Source organism: Podarcis gaigeae, assembly GCF_964106915.1.
Source record: "Podarcis gaigeae genome assembly, chromosome: 3".
In the NCBI taxonomy this organism is placed as follows: domain Eukaryota; kingdom Metazoa; phylum Chordata; class Lepidosauria; order Squamata; family Lacertidae; genus Podarcis; species Podarcis gaigeae.
The window spans coordinates 38,898,923-38,918,261 of record NC_139680.1 but is presented as its reverse complement, the minus strand read 5'-3'; the positions used below and the strand labels follow the sequence as shown (position 1 = coordinate 38,918,261).

Genomic DNA, 19,339 nt, shown 5'->3' with positions numbered 1-19,339 from the left:
GGTGAAAATCTTTTTTCTTTTTTTAAGGCGGGAGGGAAGAGACACCCAAAACTAAAAAGATAGCAGTTGGTCTTGACAGCAAAATATTCAAGGAAATAAGTGGGAGGCTGGGTGTTTTCTACATGGAGGAGGAGGAGAAAATGGAGGGGGCATGACAGTAGCGTCCAAATATGTAAATATAGAAGGATGTCAAAAGTTTCCAGCTGCCATATGGAACAATTAGCAAGGGACCTACATAGGGTGGCCATAACATGACTCAGACTATCTCCATGACACCTACATTCCATTCAATGTCACATAGCAGAGGCTGGAAACTTCAAGGCTGCTTTCCCTTCTGGTTAACTTTACAAAAGCCACGCGCCAATAGCAAGAAGAGAAGCAAGAGGCATTATCAGAGTTCATGGACACCATTCCAGCCAGGCAAAAACATTCAGGGTGTGAAGTGAGGATTGTGGCCTGGGAAAAGTTCCGAGGGCCAGACAGAGAGGGGTGAAGGGGCACATTTGTCCCAGGGACATGAGGTCCCCAAACCCATTATACAACTATTCCACACCCACAGAAATCCATGCCACCTCATGATTGGTGAGTTAAAGATTATTGCAGAAAGAGACTGCTGTAATTCCTGTCAGTGACAAACCTTTTGGCAGGCTTTCACAAATTTCAGCTGGGAGGAAGAACCAGTCATTACTGGCGTCACCATGGACTTTGCTTCCCTAGACTCCACTTGCACACACACAAGACTTGGGAATCCGTCCTTGTACTTCTGAGACTCTCCAAACCTCAGTGTGAGGTGAGAAACTGAACGCCTCTTCCCCTGTTACCCCAAATATCCTGGGAGTGTGCAAATAACTTAGAACAGAAGCAGGGACTCTGCTATCCAGAACAAAATAAGACCTCTTGTGCCTCTGAGTTCTCTCTGATGTATGAAGAGCCTACAGAAGAGAAAGGGACTCTCATTTTGTGTGATCAACCAAGAACTGTGGTCACCACTAGTCATCTGCAAAACCCCTGGCAAGCTGGTAGCCGAGGGAGAGTTGTTTATTTAAAGTGTACATTAGACTGTGTCTAGAACAAAATGGAAAAAAGACTGCTTTAAAAATAAGCGGGGTGTGTAATCATTTTTAATTATTCCACTGCTATCCCTTATCAGGACAACCCAATTAATTGCTGCTTTTATGCTTTCCCCTAGAGTAAAACAGTGGCTCTAGAACCTTTCTCCAAAACATAATTAGATCAACTGCTGTCAGTCACCGCAGCATCTCTGTGTTTTGTTATTTGCTGCATTTAAACCTATTATCTTGTTAATCCATTAGGGAGGAGAATAAAGCCAAAATAATTCTTAAATGTGCTTCAAATAAACTTAAATGGCTTAGACTTGTTAAACTGGAACCTTCTGTGGCTGTAAGAGCACATTCACAACCACCCTGGCTATGAAATGTTATTTTTTTTAAAAAAAGAAATTTAAGTATCATTTCCCTTCCATCGCCAATACCTAGCCAACAACTTCTCATCCATTTCAGCTTCCCAAATGTATTTGTTAACATTACCCAACAGCCCTAGAACAGAGCTGGGGAAGCTTTGACCTCCAGATCTTGTTAGACCACAACTGGCATCTTCCCTGACCATGCTTGCTGTGTCCACAACATTGGGAGCAGAGGTAGTCAATGCCACATTCTCCAGAAGGTTTTGACTACAACTCCCATCAGCCCTAGCCAGCATGGCCAATGGCCAGGAATGACAGCAACTGTAGTCCATAATTTATAGATGACACCTGATTGGTTATCCCTCATCTGGAGGGCCAGGGCAGCCAAGAAGTCACTCCAATATTTCATTCAAACTTTTAAAGGTATCCTTTACAAGGGATTTTATACAACAAACCTTATGAAAATATGACTGCTGGGAAAGGGAGTCAGGACCAACACTTACTATAAACCTTATGTGCATTTTCACACTGTTACCTTATTATATATAATTTTGATCTGCATGGATGTTGTTTGAAACACTAAGCTCCTAAACATTCAATTCTTGGAGGAGGTTGCAATCTCAGAAGACAAATCACCACCCAAGCCAAAGCTCGTATCCACATTCAAACTTTCAATTTTCTTACATTTGCTGAGCAAAACTCTCTTCACTATCTGAGAATACACAGCTATTCCCAACATGACATTCTAAGAAGATGACTTACATCCTGCAATAATTACAAGTTGTTCATAATAGGCAAGAAGACGCAGATCAATTCAGACAGTCTAGTCCCACTTACACCAGAAAACCAAAACAAAGCTATTAACGTAAGTAAGGATCACCCATTGACACCATAATAATGGGCCTAGAGCTTCCACCCACTCTTCATTGTGACTCAAATTACCTCTGAGTGGCCACACCCTTTATTAAAAGTAAAGACAGATCAAAGGGTAGTGAGACAATTATTTTTAACTCGTGAATCTATTAGAGAAGTCATTTCCAAGGTATTCACTTTATGCTTATCAAGAGCCACCCCAGTGGACAAGCTGCCCTGACATACAGCTTGTCTACCACTTATCAGTCTTGCTTGACATTGTGGAGTCTACAGCCACCAAGAAGCATAGGATGTGTTCCAGGATGCACAAGGTAGCCCAATGCCAGGGACCGTCTGAACACTGAGGAGTGGTGGCTGGGTACTGATGAGTGGGAGCCGGGAGAAGGGGTGTTGTTGGAGATTGACTTGCAAGAAGGAATCAGTGATCTGGGGAAGCCTGTAGCAGCCAGGAGATGAGAGTCAGAAGCAGGAGAAGCTGCAGGATTGGAGAGTGAAGCACAAGTGCAGGAGTCTGGAGAGATAGGTCAGCCTGGTATAGAGTCTAAGGCTTCCATGCCTCCTCCTCCTGCCCCCACCTCTCCTGCTCCACTGTCTCCCAAGACCATAGAGGACTGAAGAGGGAGGAGCAGAAACAGGTTACATGCAGGTGTAGTCTTCGCCTGCTTGCGTGCAGCTTGGGTGGGGGAAGATATAGAAGCTGAGGTTGGTTGGAAGGGCTCTCTGTTGCTGCATCTGCCTCATTGGGTACACACCTAGGAGTAGCTGAAAGTCAGAGGACTGATGGACCTGCCTTTTCCTTGTAAGTGTGCTTTTATAAAGAGTTGATTCCTCACTCTGGACATTCCTTGCCTGGCAGTGCTGTATCAGGCATGGTCAACGCTCCATGGGAACTAGCAGCATGCCCTGGAACATTCAACAACACACAAGAACTACAGAGCAGCTAAACTGACATGGAAGAGGCATTCTGAAGGTAGAAAGTAAGGAAATCATTGTATTATCTGAACAGTCCATATAGCTTGGAACCCACATTTTATTTTCTTTCTAGCACTTCTCCCAAATGGCTCCCAACAGCCAAACAGCAAAATGATGCATTTTTTAAAAAGTTGATATATTCACTTAGTAATACAAAATGTAGACAGATCACTTCCAACATTATTTCATTTCTTTTCAATGGGAGTGCTACAGGGTGTTCTGGGTTATTTTACTTTCAAAGTCATTAACAGGTGCTATTTAACTTGCCTTACAACTGGGCATGCCCAGGAAGCATACCTCTTGCATGAAAGTAACTTGACGAGCCAGGGATTTGCAAATTAATCAGAACAGCCAATCACTCTGAACCAAACTGGGTAGATTTTAATATGTAGGCATTTCTTGACAACAAGATTTAGTAATGAAAGGAGTTATTACTAAAAATGGTTGTCTACTAAGGAAGCCCAGGTATAGTTTGCACTGCAAAGTTTCTGCCCATACTCTTGCGCAACCTTCCTCAGCCAAGTACTTTCCAGATGCTTCTGGATTTGAATTCTCATCAGCCCCAGCCAGCATGACCAATGGTCAGGACTGATCAGAGCTGGGAGTCCAGAACTTCTAGAGGGCACTCAGGTGTGGGAGTCTGCTTCACTGCTTTTCTTCATTTACAGAAAAGTGCATTCATTCTTATAATTTAAAAACCATTGTATATTAGCCATCAGACACTCAGAATGGGAAACATAAGTCACTGATCCAGCACATTCTCACAAGCTACAGTGATAGACTGGCATTGCCAATACCACTGCCTCAAATGTATTCAGCATAAATATTTAGGACTTGGTTGCTGAGTGACCATTTCAAAGAAAATGTTATTACTGTTTTTATAAGTAATATAAATATGTATCTTCAGGGATTTAATCCTATCCAAAAGGATCATATGGTTATACAATCACTTCAGTGACCAGAAGACTATTCTTATTTTACACATTTGATAAAGATCACACAAAGTCATAACAGGACAAACTGTTTTTAATTAAGTTTGTCATTCAAAAAGTACAAACAAATGTTTGTTTTAAAAAAATAATAACGCATGGGCATTCTCTCAATGCTGCTTTTGTCCAAGAAGAACAGACAGTTCTTTCTCACACAGTACACAAATAAGAATATTTATATATCAACGTATTAAAACAATGTTTTAAATACAATAGCTAAGATCCAAAGAACTACATTAGGTGTGCTCAGCGATCTGGACATGCTCAGTGGGATTTTTAAAAATATATTCACCTCTCCTTTGAACAGTAGATCCCCCCGCACACTATATTACAAATGGTTTTTAAGAGGGGGTTTTTCAGTTTCAGAAGAGCTTTGCCATGTGTCCAAGGGCAGCTCTTCAAAAGGCAAAGTACAAGGCTCATTTGACTATGGGGAAGTAGTTGTCCGGCATCCAAAATGGCACACAATATATTTTTACATAGCTTATTGAGCCAATGTACTTTCTCCTCTTTGAATCAGTCTTCCAATGACAGCCTAGAACTGTACCTCCCAGTTGTTTTGGACTACAACTCCCATCATCCCCAGTCATTGGCCATGCTGTAGTAACACATTGGAGAAAGCTAGTCTAGAGGGATTGACAAACTAATCCAGTGTATCTCAATAAACATTTCCACATAGGTTGCATTCAGTAAAAGGTCTCAAATACAAGCTTTTCAGAAAACAGTGGGGATCATATTCACAGTAGCAAAGAACACTAAAGGGAGCATAAAGCTGGTTCTCTGTCAAATTCAATATTTATTTGGATTTTATGAATATGGCATGGTTTTCCTCGTCACATTTGAATTGGTCCTTTGTCCAAGTTGCTCAAAGCAGAGTTCATTTAACTTTATTCTTGGATTCACCCTGTGGGTTAATTTAAGTAATACACTATGTGGCATTGGGCAAATGAAGTAATATCAGGCAATGTACATTTGTGACTCTTTCCAATCAAAATCCTACGAGTGAACACATCTCACAAATACAAGCTGTTCATTTAAAAGCAATAATGAATATTAGTCTTAACGTTATGGCAGTCCACATGAAGGATGGGAAAGCAGCTAATCGCAGCAGCCGATTACATGGAATGACCTCAAAGAACAGAAGTCTCCAGTTTCAACCTCACCTGTCCTAAGGGGCTTTAGGCAAGCTACTTTCAGAGCATCTGCAATATGGGGGGATATTAATATAGACAGAGTTGTTGTAAGGAATGCAACAATACAATGCATGTGAAGTTCTGTAAACACTTGAAAATCCTATAAAAATGTTAGTCTGTGGATTTCAAAGCGTTTACCATGAGTATGATTAAATGTTAGAGATCACCTTTTATTTCCACTGAAACATCCTTAGGGCCCAGCCACAAATTTTCATTTAGATTCCACAAAGCCAAAGAAAAATGTATTTGGGGTTGTGGTTTTTCTCTTCTCTCTCTCTCTTTCTCCAAGTTGTAGTTTCTAGGTGTATTTTTGCTCTGCCACCATGGGGAACAGTTTTCTGCCTCAAAGAACCTACTTTTTCAGTAATGTTGACTAATATATTCAACACTGTATGCAATTCAAATTAGTTCTCTCACCAGAGACAGATTTATCCTGAGAGATTAGTTGTGCCAAAACAAACAGGAAAAGTCCCTGGATAGTCTTCACTCTTCAATATCATGCTACCCTACCATAAACAGAACTCAAGAACACAGATGATTCTTCCACAACTTTTGTATTATCAAAATTTTATCCAAGCCTACTTGCTATTCTTTTAAGCATTCCATGCTTAAAATGCAAAGGAGATTTCCATTTATTTCCAGCAGATGGACTAAAACGGCTTAAGGTTTTCATCTGCCTCTTAGGATCTCCTAGTCCTATTAGTCTGTTTTCATTAAAAATTTACCAGGCTGAAATATTGTGTTTCTGCCTTTGAGGCCATTAGAGGAAACCAAGTACATGCTCTACCTGACTGAGAATGAAGAGCTACAGTGAAAAGCTAGGTGAGCCACAAAATGCCCTTAGCAAATATACTTATTTGGCAGACGTATGAGAAGAATTGCTTATAGAACTGGTGTCAAAACTGGTTTTATTTTGGCAAATTATGTGCAAAAATAGAAGAAGAAATCTATTAGTATCAGTACAGTATTGTTATTTTCTAAATTTGTATACTGCTTTCATCCGAAGATCACAGGGTGGTTCACAACATAAAAATACAAAACAAAAACAAACCAATAATCTGAGAGCAGACCATCCTAATAGGTCCCCCACCTCTGCAGAGGCTGTAAGGTGCTGAAAGCCTAAACCTCAAAAGGAAGTGATCTGGCCAGGACAAGGGACTAATTACCCCACTTTCAGATCACCCTCTTCCTGCCCTGTTGGGGAAAAAAACAAGGCCCAGAGTGTGGTTTGCCACATCCATTGGGCCAGTGATGTTGATCAGTGATGGTCATCATGGCAGCTATGAAGTTCTGAGCCACCCCAGAGCCTGTAGCCTCAGCAGAGATGTTGAAACCAGCATTCTGGGAATCTTCAACACTGCGTCTCTGCCAGCTCAGGCAGGGAGACTGCTGGGTAATGAGGCGGGTGTTAAACCAGCAGAATCCCTAATCTGTCCCAATTGCCCAATGCCAGAAACACACACTCTAGATCCCGTCTCAGTTGGGACAGAGAGCCTGGAGAAAGAGACAGAATAGACTACAGCAACTCCCCCTCCTTGACTCTCAAGTCTGCCCCGATGCAGCATCATGTACCCAGGTGGGCACAACTGGGTGAGACCAACCAGATCTGTCTCCTCATCAGATAGTGGATGAGGGAGGTTTTACTCAGAGCTGAGCAACAGCAGCTACAGAACCAAGGGCTGGCTGATAGGACAACCACGATTCCCCAGGAACCACAATTCCCTAGCCTGACCCACCTCAACACCATACTTCCCTCTGCCCAGAGCCATTGCGATTAGTCTCACCCCTGCTCCCCTAGCTCTTCCCTTCCCATGTATATCTTACATCCCTTAATTTTAAAAAACAATAACAGCTATGTAGAATCACATGTATACATCATTTAAAACTAAAGAAATAAGACTAAACATTCTAAAGCAGTTGACAATTTTACCCACTCAGCCTTCTTGATACAGATATAAGTAAAAGGTGAGGGTTGCCACTTCAAAACAAGATGCTTTCACTTGAATATGTCCTTGAGTCACAACTTTTTGCATGAAGCACTTTTAACTAAATACTTTTCTATGCCAACTGTACTCACAACTGTACTCACATCTCAAACAGGAAGTGGAATCGCACACAGAGAGTAGAGGCAAATGGCCATCAAAAACCTGCTTCTGATATTCATGCAAAACTCATTTAATGAAACCTATCCCTGCACATTACTTTAAAGTCTAAGGACGCATCACAGCAGCACCTGCAAGATGGGAGAAGCCATCTCCTGGTTCTCAGGTCAATGAGTAAAGCACACCCTTTTTTTAGAGTTTACCGCATAACCAGCATGCAAGTGGTCCCCTCCCACTTCCATGAAGGACTGAGGCTTGAAATACACCAAGATCCAAAAAGGCAACTGTTGGTTTGCAAGATTTGGGAATACCCCTCCCTTTTGTCATTGTGCTTGTTGCCTATTGGTGCTGCCCTCCTACATTACTTGAGGTGTACCACAAAACTGACTCATTTTCTTTGAAGGAGTATACAGAGAAGTGCAAAAAGAAAGAAAAAATAACCTAACCAACAGAGACTGCTCTTGTCCCCATGTAAACACTTCACAGATAAATAGGGGTGGGGGGTAAAATAATAAATGATAATAATAATACATTTTATTTATACCCCGCCCTCCCCAGCCAGAGCCAGGCTCAGGGTGGCTAACAATAGTAAAATTACAGTAAAAACATAATGGGGGGGGAACCAATTTAAAATACAGGTTAAAATGCAATTTAAAATGCAGCCTCATCAAAACCATAAGGGGAGGGAAACATAAGGGTCAGACTGAGTCCAGACCAAAGGCCAGGCGAAACAGCTCTGTCTTGAAGGCCCTGCGGAAAGATGTCAGGTCCCGCAGGGCCCTAGTCTCTTGTGACAGAGTGTTCCACCAAGTCGGGGCCAGTACTGAAAAGGCCCTGGCCCTAGTTGCGACCAGTCTAACCACCTTGTGACCTGGGACCTCCAAAATGTTGTCATTTATGGACCTTAAGGTCCTCCGCAGGGCATACCAGGAGAGGTGGTCCCGTAGGTACATGGGTCCTAGGCTGCATAGGGCTTTAAAGGTCAAAACCAGCACCTTAAACCTGACCCTGTACTCCACCGGGAGCCAGTGGAAGTTTGTACTAAATACAGCTTATTTTAGTTATTTTTCATATCACCCTTCAGTTCAATAACTCCTAGGCTGGTTTACAATAAAAATAATTCGGGGGGGGGGGGGAATAGTTCCAAAGATGTACAAGTATGTGAGTAATGATGAGCGAAATTTCAGAAGCCAGAGAGAACAAAAAGAGGATGCCCAAGAACTGCAGGCAAAACTATGAAACAGTAATGATTCCTACACATTACTAAGGTGGGGGCACCTTTGTTCCACTCATATCTTAATGCAAACTTACAAAATTTGCTCTTCTCAAACGAATACATGAACAGGTCTTTGAAACAGAAATTTGAACTCCTCTGAATTTTGCGATGCAGTTCTCCAGCCAAATCATGCATACAGAAATGTATGCATTTCTAAAAGTGCTTGGAAAATGTAATGGTTTCTAAGGGGTTGCTGATGCGTAAGCAGGCACCTATCTCCCTGGCTGGGTGCAAACACCTGGCTGGGCTGCCAAAGTGAACCTTTTCTGTCCGGACCACCACTCACCCGTGGCTGACTCAGTCACTGGCAGAATCCGTGAGTGGGCGTTTCTTAAACTTCTTCCAGCAAAGAAGCTCTTTGACGCTTAGTCTCCACCTACCCTCTCTGCGCGAAAGCCTTCTGCGCAGGAAGGGCGTAGGCAGCGGAGGACCCCTAGTCTCCCCGCTGGTCCCAGGCAAGGAGTCATGGGACCGCCTCGCCACTTCCCCCACCTGCCCCCCTTCTCCACTGGTGCTATGCTGATTCTCTTCCCCAGAAGATGGGCTGCTTCTCCCGATCCCTGGACACTCTCTGGAATCCCTCTGGCTTTTGCGCTCTCCCTCCAGAACTGATGGCAGTTCCCTGACAGAAAAATAATGCATGAAAATGATATACAAACATGGATTTTATCAGGGTGTGTGTAAATTTCCATGCAAACTATTTTCATGAAAAGCTTTGCAAATGTTCAGCTGTTTATGAATGATATAAATTGCAAATAAAGAAAAAAAGCACAATTAGAAGCAGAGGGGGACTTTGTACTTGTATGTGGAAACGGGACACATAGAATTTAAGATCAGAAAAAGTGGGAAACTGGAAGAATTTGAAACAGAAAGATTTGTTCACTCCTGCACTGACCCCAAAAGAGAATACACACAGACCTCTGAATAACTAAAATTATATTGTTTTAACATACTGCATGATTCAATAATGTTTCCCTAGCGAAGCTCCTCCTTTCTGTTTCCAGCACCACCCAAGTTTAAAGCAGCAAAAGTTTCTACTATTAAACAAGCTTTTTTAAACTGTAGTATCTAATCCAAGGAATATTTAACAGTATAGAGTAATGGGATTAGCACACTTAAGAGTCCAATGGACTACAGCTGTTATTTAATTCTCAACAGCCCAACTTTGCTTTAAAAATGAATTGAGCTCCATTTTTTCTATAAGGCCACACAACAGGGGTAGCCAATGTGGTGCCTTTAAGATGTTGCCGACTCCCACTCTTACCTGCCCCAGCTGGCATGGCCAATGGACAGGGCTGAGTTGGAGTCTATGATATCTGGAAGGCACCTAGTTGGCTACCCCCATCCATTTAAGGATCAATGCACTTTCTGAGTCTTCTGCAGAGGTTTTATTATGAAATCTACACTGACGTAATTACAGGTTTGCTCAAATAAAAAGCCTGGCATTGCAGAATTGCCTGCTCACAACACACATCAGGGTGCCTACGTTAGTCCTCATGCTGGTTGTTGTCAACGCTACAGACTATATATCCTTCGGCATTCAACATCTTGCCTCGGGAAGATAAAGATATTCCACATCAGCTTCATAATGACCTTGTCTGAAACAAGTTTGGCCAAATACAAGCTATATTTTTAAGCAACAGAGATTAAGCATTTGGGTGAGGAGGAGTATGGCAGTTGTAATTTAATTGCTTCTTGCCCTGCTGAAGTCTTGAGAAAATAAACAGAAATTTATTCTCCCTCATGTTCCGCACCTTCCTTGCCATGACTCTCATCAGGACAGAAATGACATCATTTCTCATCTACAGATATAGATATAAAGTGGTACCTTGGGTTACATACGCTTCAGGTTACACACGCTTCAGGTTACAGACACCGCTAACCCAGAAAAAGTGCTCCAAGTTAACAACTTTGCTTCAGGGTGAGAACAGAAATCGTGCTCCGGCGGTTAAAAACGGACCTCCGGAACGAATTAAGTACTTAACCCAAGGTACCACTGTATATTGCTTGCAAAAAGTTTAGTATGTTATGCTAGAAGATGACCTGTCATCTACATAAAGATACACAGAGTGCCTTAAAGCAGCCTTACTCCACCAGGTGTTCTCGAGATGTTTTAGACTGCAACTCATGTGCTGGCAGGGGCTGTTGCAGTCTAAAACATCTGGGGAGCACCAGGTTAAGGAAGGCGGTCTTAAAGAAAAGGAATTCGGCTTATCTTGTATTTAACACAACTGCACCAGCAAATTCTTGAACAACTTGTTTTATTACATACATTTAAACCCTAACATGGTCAGGTATGCTCACCTAAAGGCCTGCTTTTGCCCATAATCACCAGCCAGCATTTCAAGATCACCATCTCAGGCCCTGCTCTCTGTTGTCCCTTTAAATCTGGACTCGTTTGGCAAGAGAAATGACCTTTTTGCAGTGACACTTCAGCTAGGAACTCCTTCCATGGAGAAGCCCACCAAGCTTCTCCCGTTTTCTGGTGCTTTTAAAAAACAAATCTTGGCTACTGCCCATGGTTAGTGAGGGAAAAGTTTAACCACGAGTCTGGGTCTGAGAAAGTTTCTCCGCCAAATATTGGCTTAGCTCAACGCAGCATGGGAGTAAAAAAAATACTCAACAAAGTGCCTGTGGCCTCCTCTCCATGAGCCAACACGTTTGTCCAGTTGCAGCACTGCATAATTTGGTCTACTGTGTTGTGTGAACCAAGCCCATGTTTTTATCCGTGGTATTCCCCCCCCCCCATTTCTTTTTTAAACTGGACGGGTCAACCTGCTTATTTTTAAAACTGGATGGGTAAACCTGCTTTTCAAATTATTTTTGTTAGCTTTGCTGCTTTGATTATGAGAGTTTTCATAATCCACCTTCTGAGAAGATTTCCTAAAAGACAGAGTATAAATCTATAATCTATCCTCCACAAGCGGCGATAAAAATTTCCATAGAAAAAAGGCTAGCTCTCGAGATTGTCGCATCCTAGGAAAAACAAGGACTGAACAGTGTGATGCAGATGAAAGGGGGAGGCCTGCATTCGTGGGAAAGAGTAGGCTTTCATTGCAACCTGGAGGATAAAATAACTATGCCACAAAAACAGGCCACCAGATCTGCCCTATAAATTTCCATCCCTGCTGGCACAAAGTCACCAGGGGCACCCTACAGCTAACCCTTATATGTTGATGGTTACCTTTCCCTGATAAATCACACGGCAAACCGAATGTTTTATTCCATAGAGTTTCTTCCTAGTGTAGGAATAAATCAGTGCTAATCAGAGTGCATTACATATTAATTATAACACTTTAGTTTTACTTCTCAAGTTCTTGTACTTCTGTTGTAAAATCCATGTGATGCCCTAGATACTGGCCCAGTCTTGATTTGTACAGATCACTCAGGGGAGATCAACTGTACCACACAAGGACCCCATTTGTAATATTCAGCTCTTCACCTCCAAAATGATAAGAACAATGCTTGCTGCAGAGTAGGCTTGCCCAACAGCTGTGACATTACCTAGCTTTCTAAAACGAAATTTAAACCTGCGTTGCTGAAGCCAATAGGATCTCACCTTTCACTTGACAGATAAGCTAAAGCTGCAATTCTAACCCCATTTACCTGGGACGAAGCCCACCAAATTCAGTAGGACTTCTGAGTCAGCATAATTAGGAGTGTGCACTAAGCTCCTAAAGCAAACATTCTTTGCACTGTCCTCCTATACTGGAAAGAATGTGTATTCATGAAAAACAACCATCCTTTACTTGTCAACAACTCAGTGGAAAAGCACAGTCTATGATTCTCTGTTTTGCTTGCATTAGGTCTCACATGGAATCCCTGGCACCTCCAGTTAAAATGAGCTCCCATAAGGAAGCGTAGAGAAATTCTGCCCACAGTCACTGCCAGTCACTTTAGGCAATATTGAGCCTAGTCTCTGTCAATCCAAAACAAAAGGCAAAATTTGGCATAGCAAAGGATCTAATATGATATTCAACTGGCAATTCTTACTTCGCTCATATTCAGTTGCCTTCACAGACTTTCACCAAATGTGGAAAAGCATCGCCTTTTCATTCTTTGCATATCAAGCATGGCCATTTTAAAACAATTCATTTTGTAAGTGAAGTACAAGGTAGACTGTAGACTCATGTGTCCAAGAAAAATGAAAAATTCCTCATGAGCTAACATCCATACAGGAAGAGACGGAAGACAAATGCAATCAAAGTGAGTTTCTTTATTTATTATTATGGATGTCAGGGTTTCAGGGACAGAGAGCGAGGGGGAGGGGTCCCAGGGCGACGAGGAAGAGGACGACGACGACCCGAGGTTGTCAGTGAGTCCGTCAAGTGAATCGGAGGATTCCCAAAAGGGAGCCCCCCTGGTCAGGCCAAGGGGCAGTAGAGAGGGAAGCAGTCAGAAGCAGGGGAACGAAGAGGGAATCCCCAGTGGGGGTTGGAGATCGGGACTGGCCTCTCCGTCGGAACGGAGTGAAGGGGGTGGAGTTGCCAGTGTGTCAGAAAGAGCAGAACAGGAAGCAGAGAGGGGAAGGAGTTCGGAGCAGAACGTCCTGCCGGAAGGGGAGGAGTGTAGTACAGAGAGTAGCGTAACGGTCGAAAGGAAGGTCAGAGGCAACGTACACGCGCCAAGTTCAAATGTGGAGGCGCGTGGAAATGAGGAAAGCCCTGAGGAGGAGCCTGGTCCCAAAGCACGAAGGAGGGGGGAGCAGGCGTCAGAAGACTCAGCCTCGGGGGAGTCCCGGAGGGAGGGACCACAGGGGGGCAGGAAGACCCTGCGGAAAAGGAAAGAGAGGAAAAGGTGGAGCAGTACAAGCCTCTTAAGCTGGTGCAGGGGCGGGACTGACTCAGAGGGGACTTCTAACATCTAAGGGTAACAGATGCGGAGCCACGGAGCTTGGATGTAACGACAACAATGTTCTTCAATAAAACCTTTTGTATATAACTTGGACTGGACTTTGGTCTCTTGTGAGCTGGGACCTCGGGTGGCTCTGACAATAAATATTATTATAACACTTAACATGAGTGTCTCACCAATGCATCTCTCTTAGACACAAGTTTATTTTTACAGAAATATGTTTTATGTCAAGGCCTTTCTGCTAATTTGACAATGGGTGAGTTGCTGGGGTGGGAGGAAAGGGGTATAACCATCCATCATTACTTTGGTCAGCAACTGCCTAGAGCACTGTTTCCCAAAGTGGGCAATACCGCCCCCCTGGGGGGTGCTGGAACAATCCAGGGGGTGGTAGTAGCCTTGGGTGCAATTGGGGTGGGGGGGTTAATATAAATAAGGGGGTGGTGGAAGCATAAAGAAAGAATTTTTTGAAAGACCATCCATAAACGCTTCATCTGTTCTGTAATTATGCTTACCAATGTAACACAGAGTTAAAGTCGTCGTGATTACTTTATTTTCCAAATAAACACACAAAATGCAAGTTATAACTCGAAATCAGTGGTCAAGTCCTCCGACAGATCTTAACAAGCATTTTTTTTATTTTAATAGTATCCTTTTGAAATTAAAAAAATTGTCCAGTAGCACCTTAGAAACCAACTAAGTTTGTTCTGGGTATAAGTTTTCGTGTGCATGCACACTTCTTCAAATACTTCTTTGTCAGACCAACATGGCTACCTACCTGAATATTATCCTTTGCGTGTAATGCACTATGTTACTATGGTTGATTTTAATAAGTAATTTTATAATTTAAAGCTTCAAGGTGTCTTATTTACAATAGCATCTTTCTTTACTATGTTGTAGGACATAGGTAGAAATATTGACACATAAAAAAAGCCAATTTGTCACTGCATCTTTCTGTTCATTCACTTAAAAGAGCCAGTGTGGTGTAGTGGTTAAGAGCGGTAGTCTCGTAATCTGGGGAACCGGGTTCGCGTCTCCGCTCCTCCACATGCAGCTGCTGGGTGACCTTGGGCCAGTCACACTTCTTTGAAGTCTCTCAGCCCCACTCACCTCACAGAGTGTTTGTTGTGGGGGAGGAAGGGAAAGGAGAATGTTAGCCGCTTTGAGACTCCTTAGGGTAGTGATAAAGCGGGATATCAAATCCAAACTCTTCTTCTTCTCTTCTTAAAGAAGGCAGATTTCCAGGAGGGTGCTAAGTAATTATTTTTATGAAAAAGGGGTGGTAGGCCAAATAAGTTTGGGAACCTGTGGCCTACATGCAGCTTGAACATTATGATTAAGTCATAAAACCCCATGAAATCCCCCTCTTTGCTGGCCCCTCTCATAGTGCTGTCATGCTGCCAGAATTGCTTAGAGATTTCTCCAGTACCCTTAGGAAGCACTGCAGATATTTCATGGGGAAAGCTACACAGGGTGAAATTCTAGCTGCTCTGCCCTTTTCAATGCACAGTAGCCCTCAGGGCCAGGGCCTGGCAGCTACCTCCCTGCTTAGGCAAGAAAAGAGAGAGGCAAGCAATAGCCTTCCAAGGAAGCCCCACCCTGAAAGCGTTTGATTAAGGATGAAAACAGCTATGACTAACAGTGTAACAATGCAAAGTCCCAATGGGCAGAGCTGCCAGATCCCAGCTGCCAAGCAGCTAATAGTCAACGAGTTTCACCTGTTACTGCCTGGTATCAGGTGCTTAGTGCTCAAACCAGAAGATGATCATCTCACCGGGTAACTTGGCACAATGACAACCGACGGCAAATGCCTCCTGATACAGGCACACTCTAGAAGGCAAGTTGACCCTTCCAAGTGGCCCTTCAACAGAGGGAATCAATAATCAGCTTCCACTTTGCTCTCAGCTTTAGGTTCTCCCATGCATTGTTTGCTTTAATGTTGTGGGTGCCCCAAAGGGAGATATCCCTGAAGAAGCATGGAAAATATCCCAGGTTCGTTCCCCAACATCTTTAGGTGGGGCTGAGAATCATAGAATCATAAACTTGTAGAGCTGCAAGAGACCATGAGCATCATCTAGTCCAACCCCCTGCAGTGAAGGAATCCTTTTGCCCAATGTGAGACTCGAACCCAGACCCTGGGTTCTCATGCTCTACCAACTGTGGGAAAGACCTCTGTTTTCAACCATAGAGAACTGCTGCCCTTCACTAGAAGCTTTAGCTACCTACATCCTGACAAGATTTCTTGACGTAGTCAGTAACACTGGCTACGTTCTCCCCTGCCCTCCTGTGATATTGGTCATTTTTCTTTTCTTTTCTATTTTTAACAGACATGCTGCTCATAATAAATACAACTAAGGGTGCAGCTAAATTACTGTTTATCCATCTTTCTGTGAAACTTTGTTCCGTGTGTATTGTCTACAAAGTTGCCTACAGCTATCCACAATAAGAAGAAAAACAGCAAACTGCCTGGGAAAGCAAGCCTCTCTACAAAAACAACCAAAAAAACACTCTCATTTAAAAAAGAAAACCTCTTTTACTGTGGGGTAAATTGAAGTCAGAAAGGCTTTGCATCATTTCTTTTGTTTTGAACTTTTTGCAAGACTCCAGCCTTGGCCTACTAAGTATTAAGCACTGCAATGCTCTGTTGGTTTTCAATAATAACTTGATAAAAATAAGAACTTGATAAAAACCATTCGGAATGGCACAGACCCCTTCAGTCAACCGGGCCAGTTCCTTATGAGCTCTACTGCAGCAGTGTGAATAACCTGTACCTCTTACAAAGGGTCTCTCATTTGGTGATATGCTTCAGAAAGGCAATTTTCCCCCAGGACTAAACCTGGAGAGATTATTTATACTACTGAATATGCCTTACATAAATTAGGTTTTATTAAGTATGCTGTGAGTGTGTTTTATTTTTACCTTGTCAGCTACCCTGAGAGGGCTTCTGCCCTTAAAAAATACAGCCTAAAACTCTTTCTAATTAATTAAACATGCAACAGTTTGGCTTTTATTCCAATCTTTCTCTTGCCAGTAAAGATAACAATGCATATTTTTTTTAGTTGTTATTATCGCCATAATGCTGTAATCCTTGAAGGACTCTTGAGGGATGTTAAAATAACCACCATCAACAATTTATAGTGTACTTGGGTTTTGGCAGAGCTTGTTACTAAAGCTGAATTGGAGAGCAAGAGTCTCATTTTTCACCTCTGTTAATGTGTCATACTTGCAGCACAAGAAGGCTTGCTTCAGTTGTCAACCTTTGTACTCTCCTGAACTGAGGATCAGGTTCACAGACCATTTTACAACTTAATGATTTCAAGAACTGTGTGAGGGAATTAGCTCATCTCTCCATCAGCATTAGTTGCAAATGACAAGATCTAGTCCTGCTCTGGGATCAGAATCTGTAATTATTCAACTATATTTATTGCTCTGAAAGACACCATATTATCTAGATCTATTACTGCAGTATCTTTAGTTATTTTGCCTCTGGTCTGAAGGGTGAAAGCAATAACACCTGTTAGGAACTGCTAGCATCACATTCACTGCTAAGGGACCTCCTGCATATGAGATTTTCCTGCATCTGCTCATATAGTACACCCAAAACTCACGGGATACAAAGCCCCCATTTACAGCTTGTTGAAATGCCCTTTCTACATAGCACACACAGAGAATCCTGCATTATGGGTGGGTGGTGCCATCTGCATATGGGAAAATATGAAGCGAGAAATGCCATGCTATGGAAAATGCACACATTTTCTAATTCAAAGATCATTCCTGCAAGCAATTCCCTTCTTCCTTTGCCCAGGAAAGTGTAACATGTAAAAATAATGCATTCTGTCCACAGTCCAAAATAATATGTTGCATCTCAGGTTTCCCTGGTTAATCTGCAAAATATCCAGCACCATCTAATTATGTCATATAGTCAAAAGTACTGTCCTTCAACTGAGAAATATGTTGGCAAGTGGTTTTGCACAGGTTACAGGAACATAGGAATACCTTATACCAAGTCAGAACATTAATCCATCTAGCTCAGCTTTCTCAACAATGACTGGCAGTAACCCTCCGCGATTTCAGATGGGAGACATTCCTTACCCTACCTTGATATACCAGAGATTGAACCTAGGATATTTTGCATGTAAAGCTCTACATCTGAACACTTAATAGTTTGTGAAAATGTCCAACTAACAATGGCCAAGATCCAAATAGAGGCATAGGTTTATGCAAGAGGCTTGTCCTAGTCTAATAGAATCTACAGTATAATTTAAGATTCCCTTGCCACCCAATAGCAACATTCTCTAGGTGGCTTGCAGTATCCTAGACAACATTTTAAGAAGCTTCACTTACTGATATACATGTACATGCCTCGTTCAGCTTTGCATAATTCAAGAGACAAATAGCATAATGAAAGTCACTCCCCTCTACCTTAAGGAGCATTTGAAATACCATGAACTAGTCATGTCCCATCACCAACATAGATTTTGTCCAAGGAAGAGGCAGGCATGGTTCTTGACTTTAGCAATACCATTCCAGTGTCTCCACTTTTCCCAATTTCTGTACAAAACCCACACAAAGAAAGGCACAGCTTCCCGAAACAGGGGCCATCAGACAAACTGAAATTTAATATCAACAGCTAATGCAAGACCAAAGACTTAAAATGATTAATTTTCTGCCACACGCCACAAAGGAAGCAATTTCTCAAGACTCGTAGATAACCATCACCCTTCCTTCCTGAATTAATCCATGATAAAATGTATTATATTATCATTTTGCAGCCCAGTTCCTGTTATCTTTCGTTCTCACCTTGCTCACTGTGGGCAGTCAGCACAAGTTACAGTTGCCTGGAGATGATGCCAGAAATTACCTCCTAGCGCCCTTTGTGCTTTCTGTCTCCATCTCCTATTCATTGCGGCCTTGGAGCGGGCCAGGATGGCATAGTTAGTACTTCTAAATAGAATGTATAGCTTCTTATAGTACAGGCATGATAGAGATCTCCATATACAATAAAATACACTTACTACACAGCAGTTGCTTTTAGTAACATGTATGTGGAGACGGCAATGTAAACTTAGGCTCACTATTGTATCTCCATTTCCTTATCTGTGAACCAAGGGTACCCAATCTGGCTCCTCCAAATGTCACAGTACTCCAACTCCCATCAGCCCCAGACAGGATGGTCAGGGGTTCTAGGATGATGGGAGTTGTAGTCCTTCATTATCTAGGGAGCACCATATTGGCTGAAGTCAGAGAGAGAATACACATATACGTATAAATATACGCAATCTACTTAGAACACCTGAGAGATTCAACAAGAGATCCGGGCCAGAGTTTGTGAATCACAATTTCTGCCACAGAGAAATGTGTGCACTCTGTTCTCCATCTAGATTATGAACACTTCCCAATGGGGGAGACCCCCCCCCCCAAGCCTCAGCTTCAGATATTCAACAGGAGTCCATAAGCACCAAAGTACCATTATTGCATCCTGGTAACTTCTTTTTCTTACCTACCAGATATCCAAAGCTGTTCCATTTAGTGTATCTCACAATTAGTTCCTGGCTCTGAAAGCTGATGCAACTTCTTTTTTTTAATAAGTTTTTTTATTGTAGCAGACAAACATAGATATTCTTCTGTAACTTGTACTAATAACCTGTGACTTTTGATCT

The 19,339-nt window shown here is 42.4% G+C and overlaps 1 protein-coding gene across 6 annotated transcripts in view; it reads right to left on the bottom strand.

Moving 5' to 3' along the window:
• MYO6 (myosin VI) overlaps positions 1–19,339 on the bottom strand; it is a 114,721-nt gene that overhangs the window by 93,665 nt on the left and 1,717 nt on the right. The gene's annotated exons all lie outside the window — the stretch shown is intronic.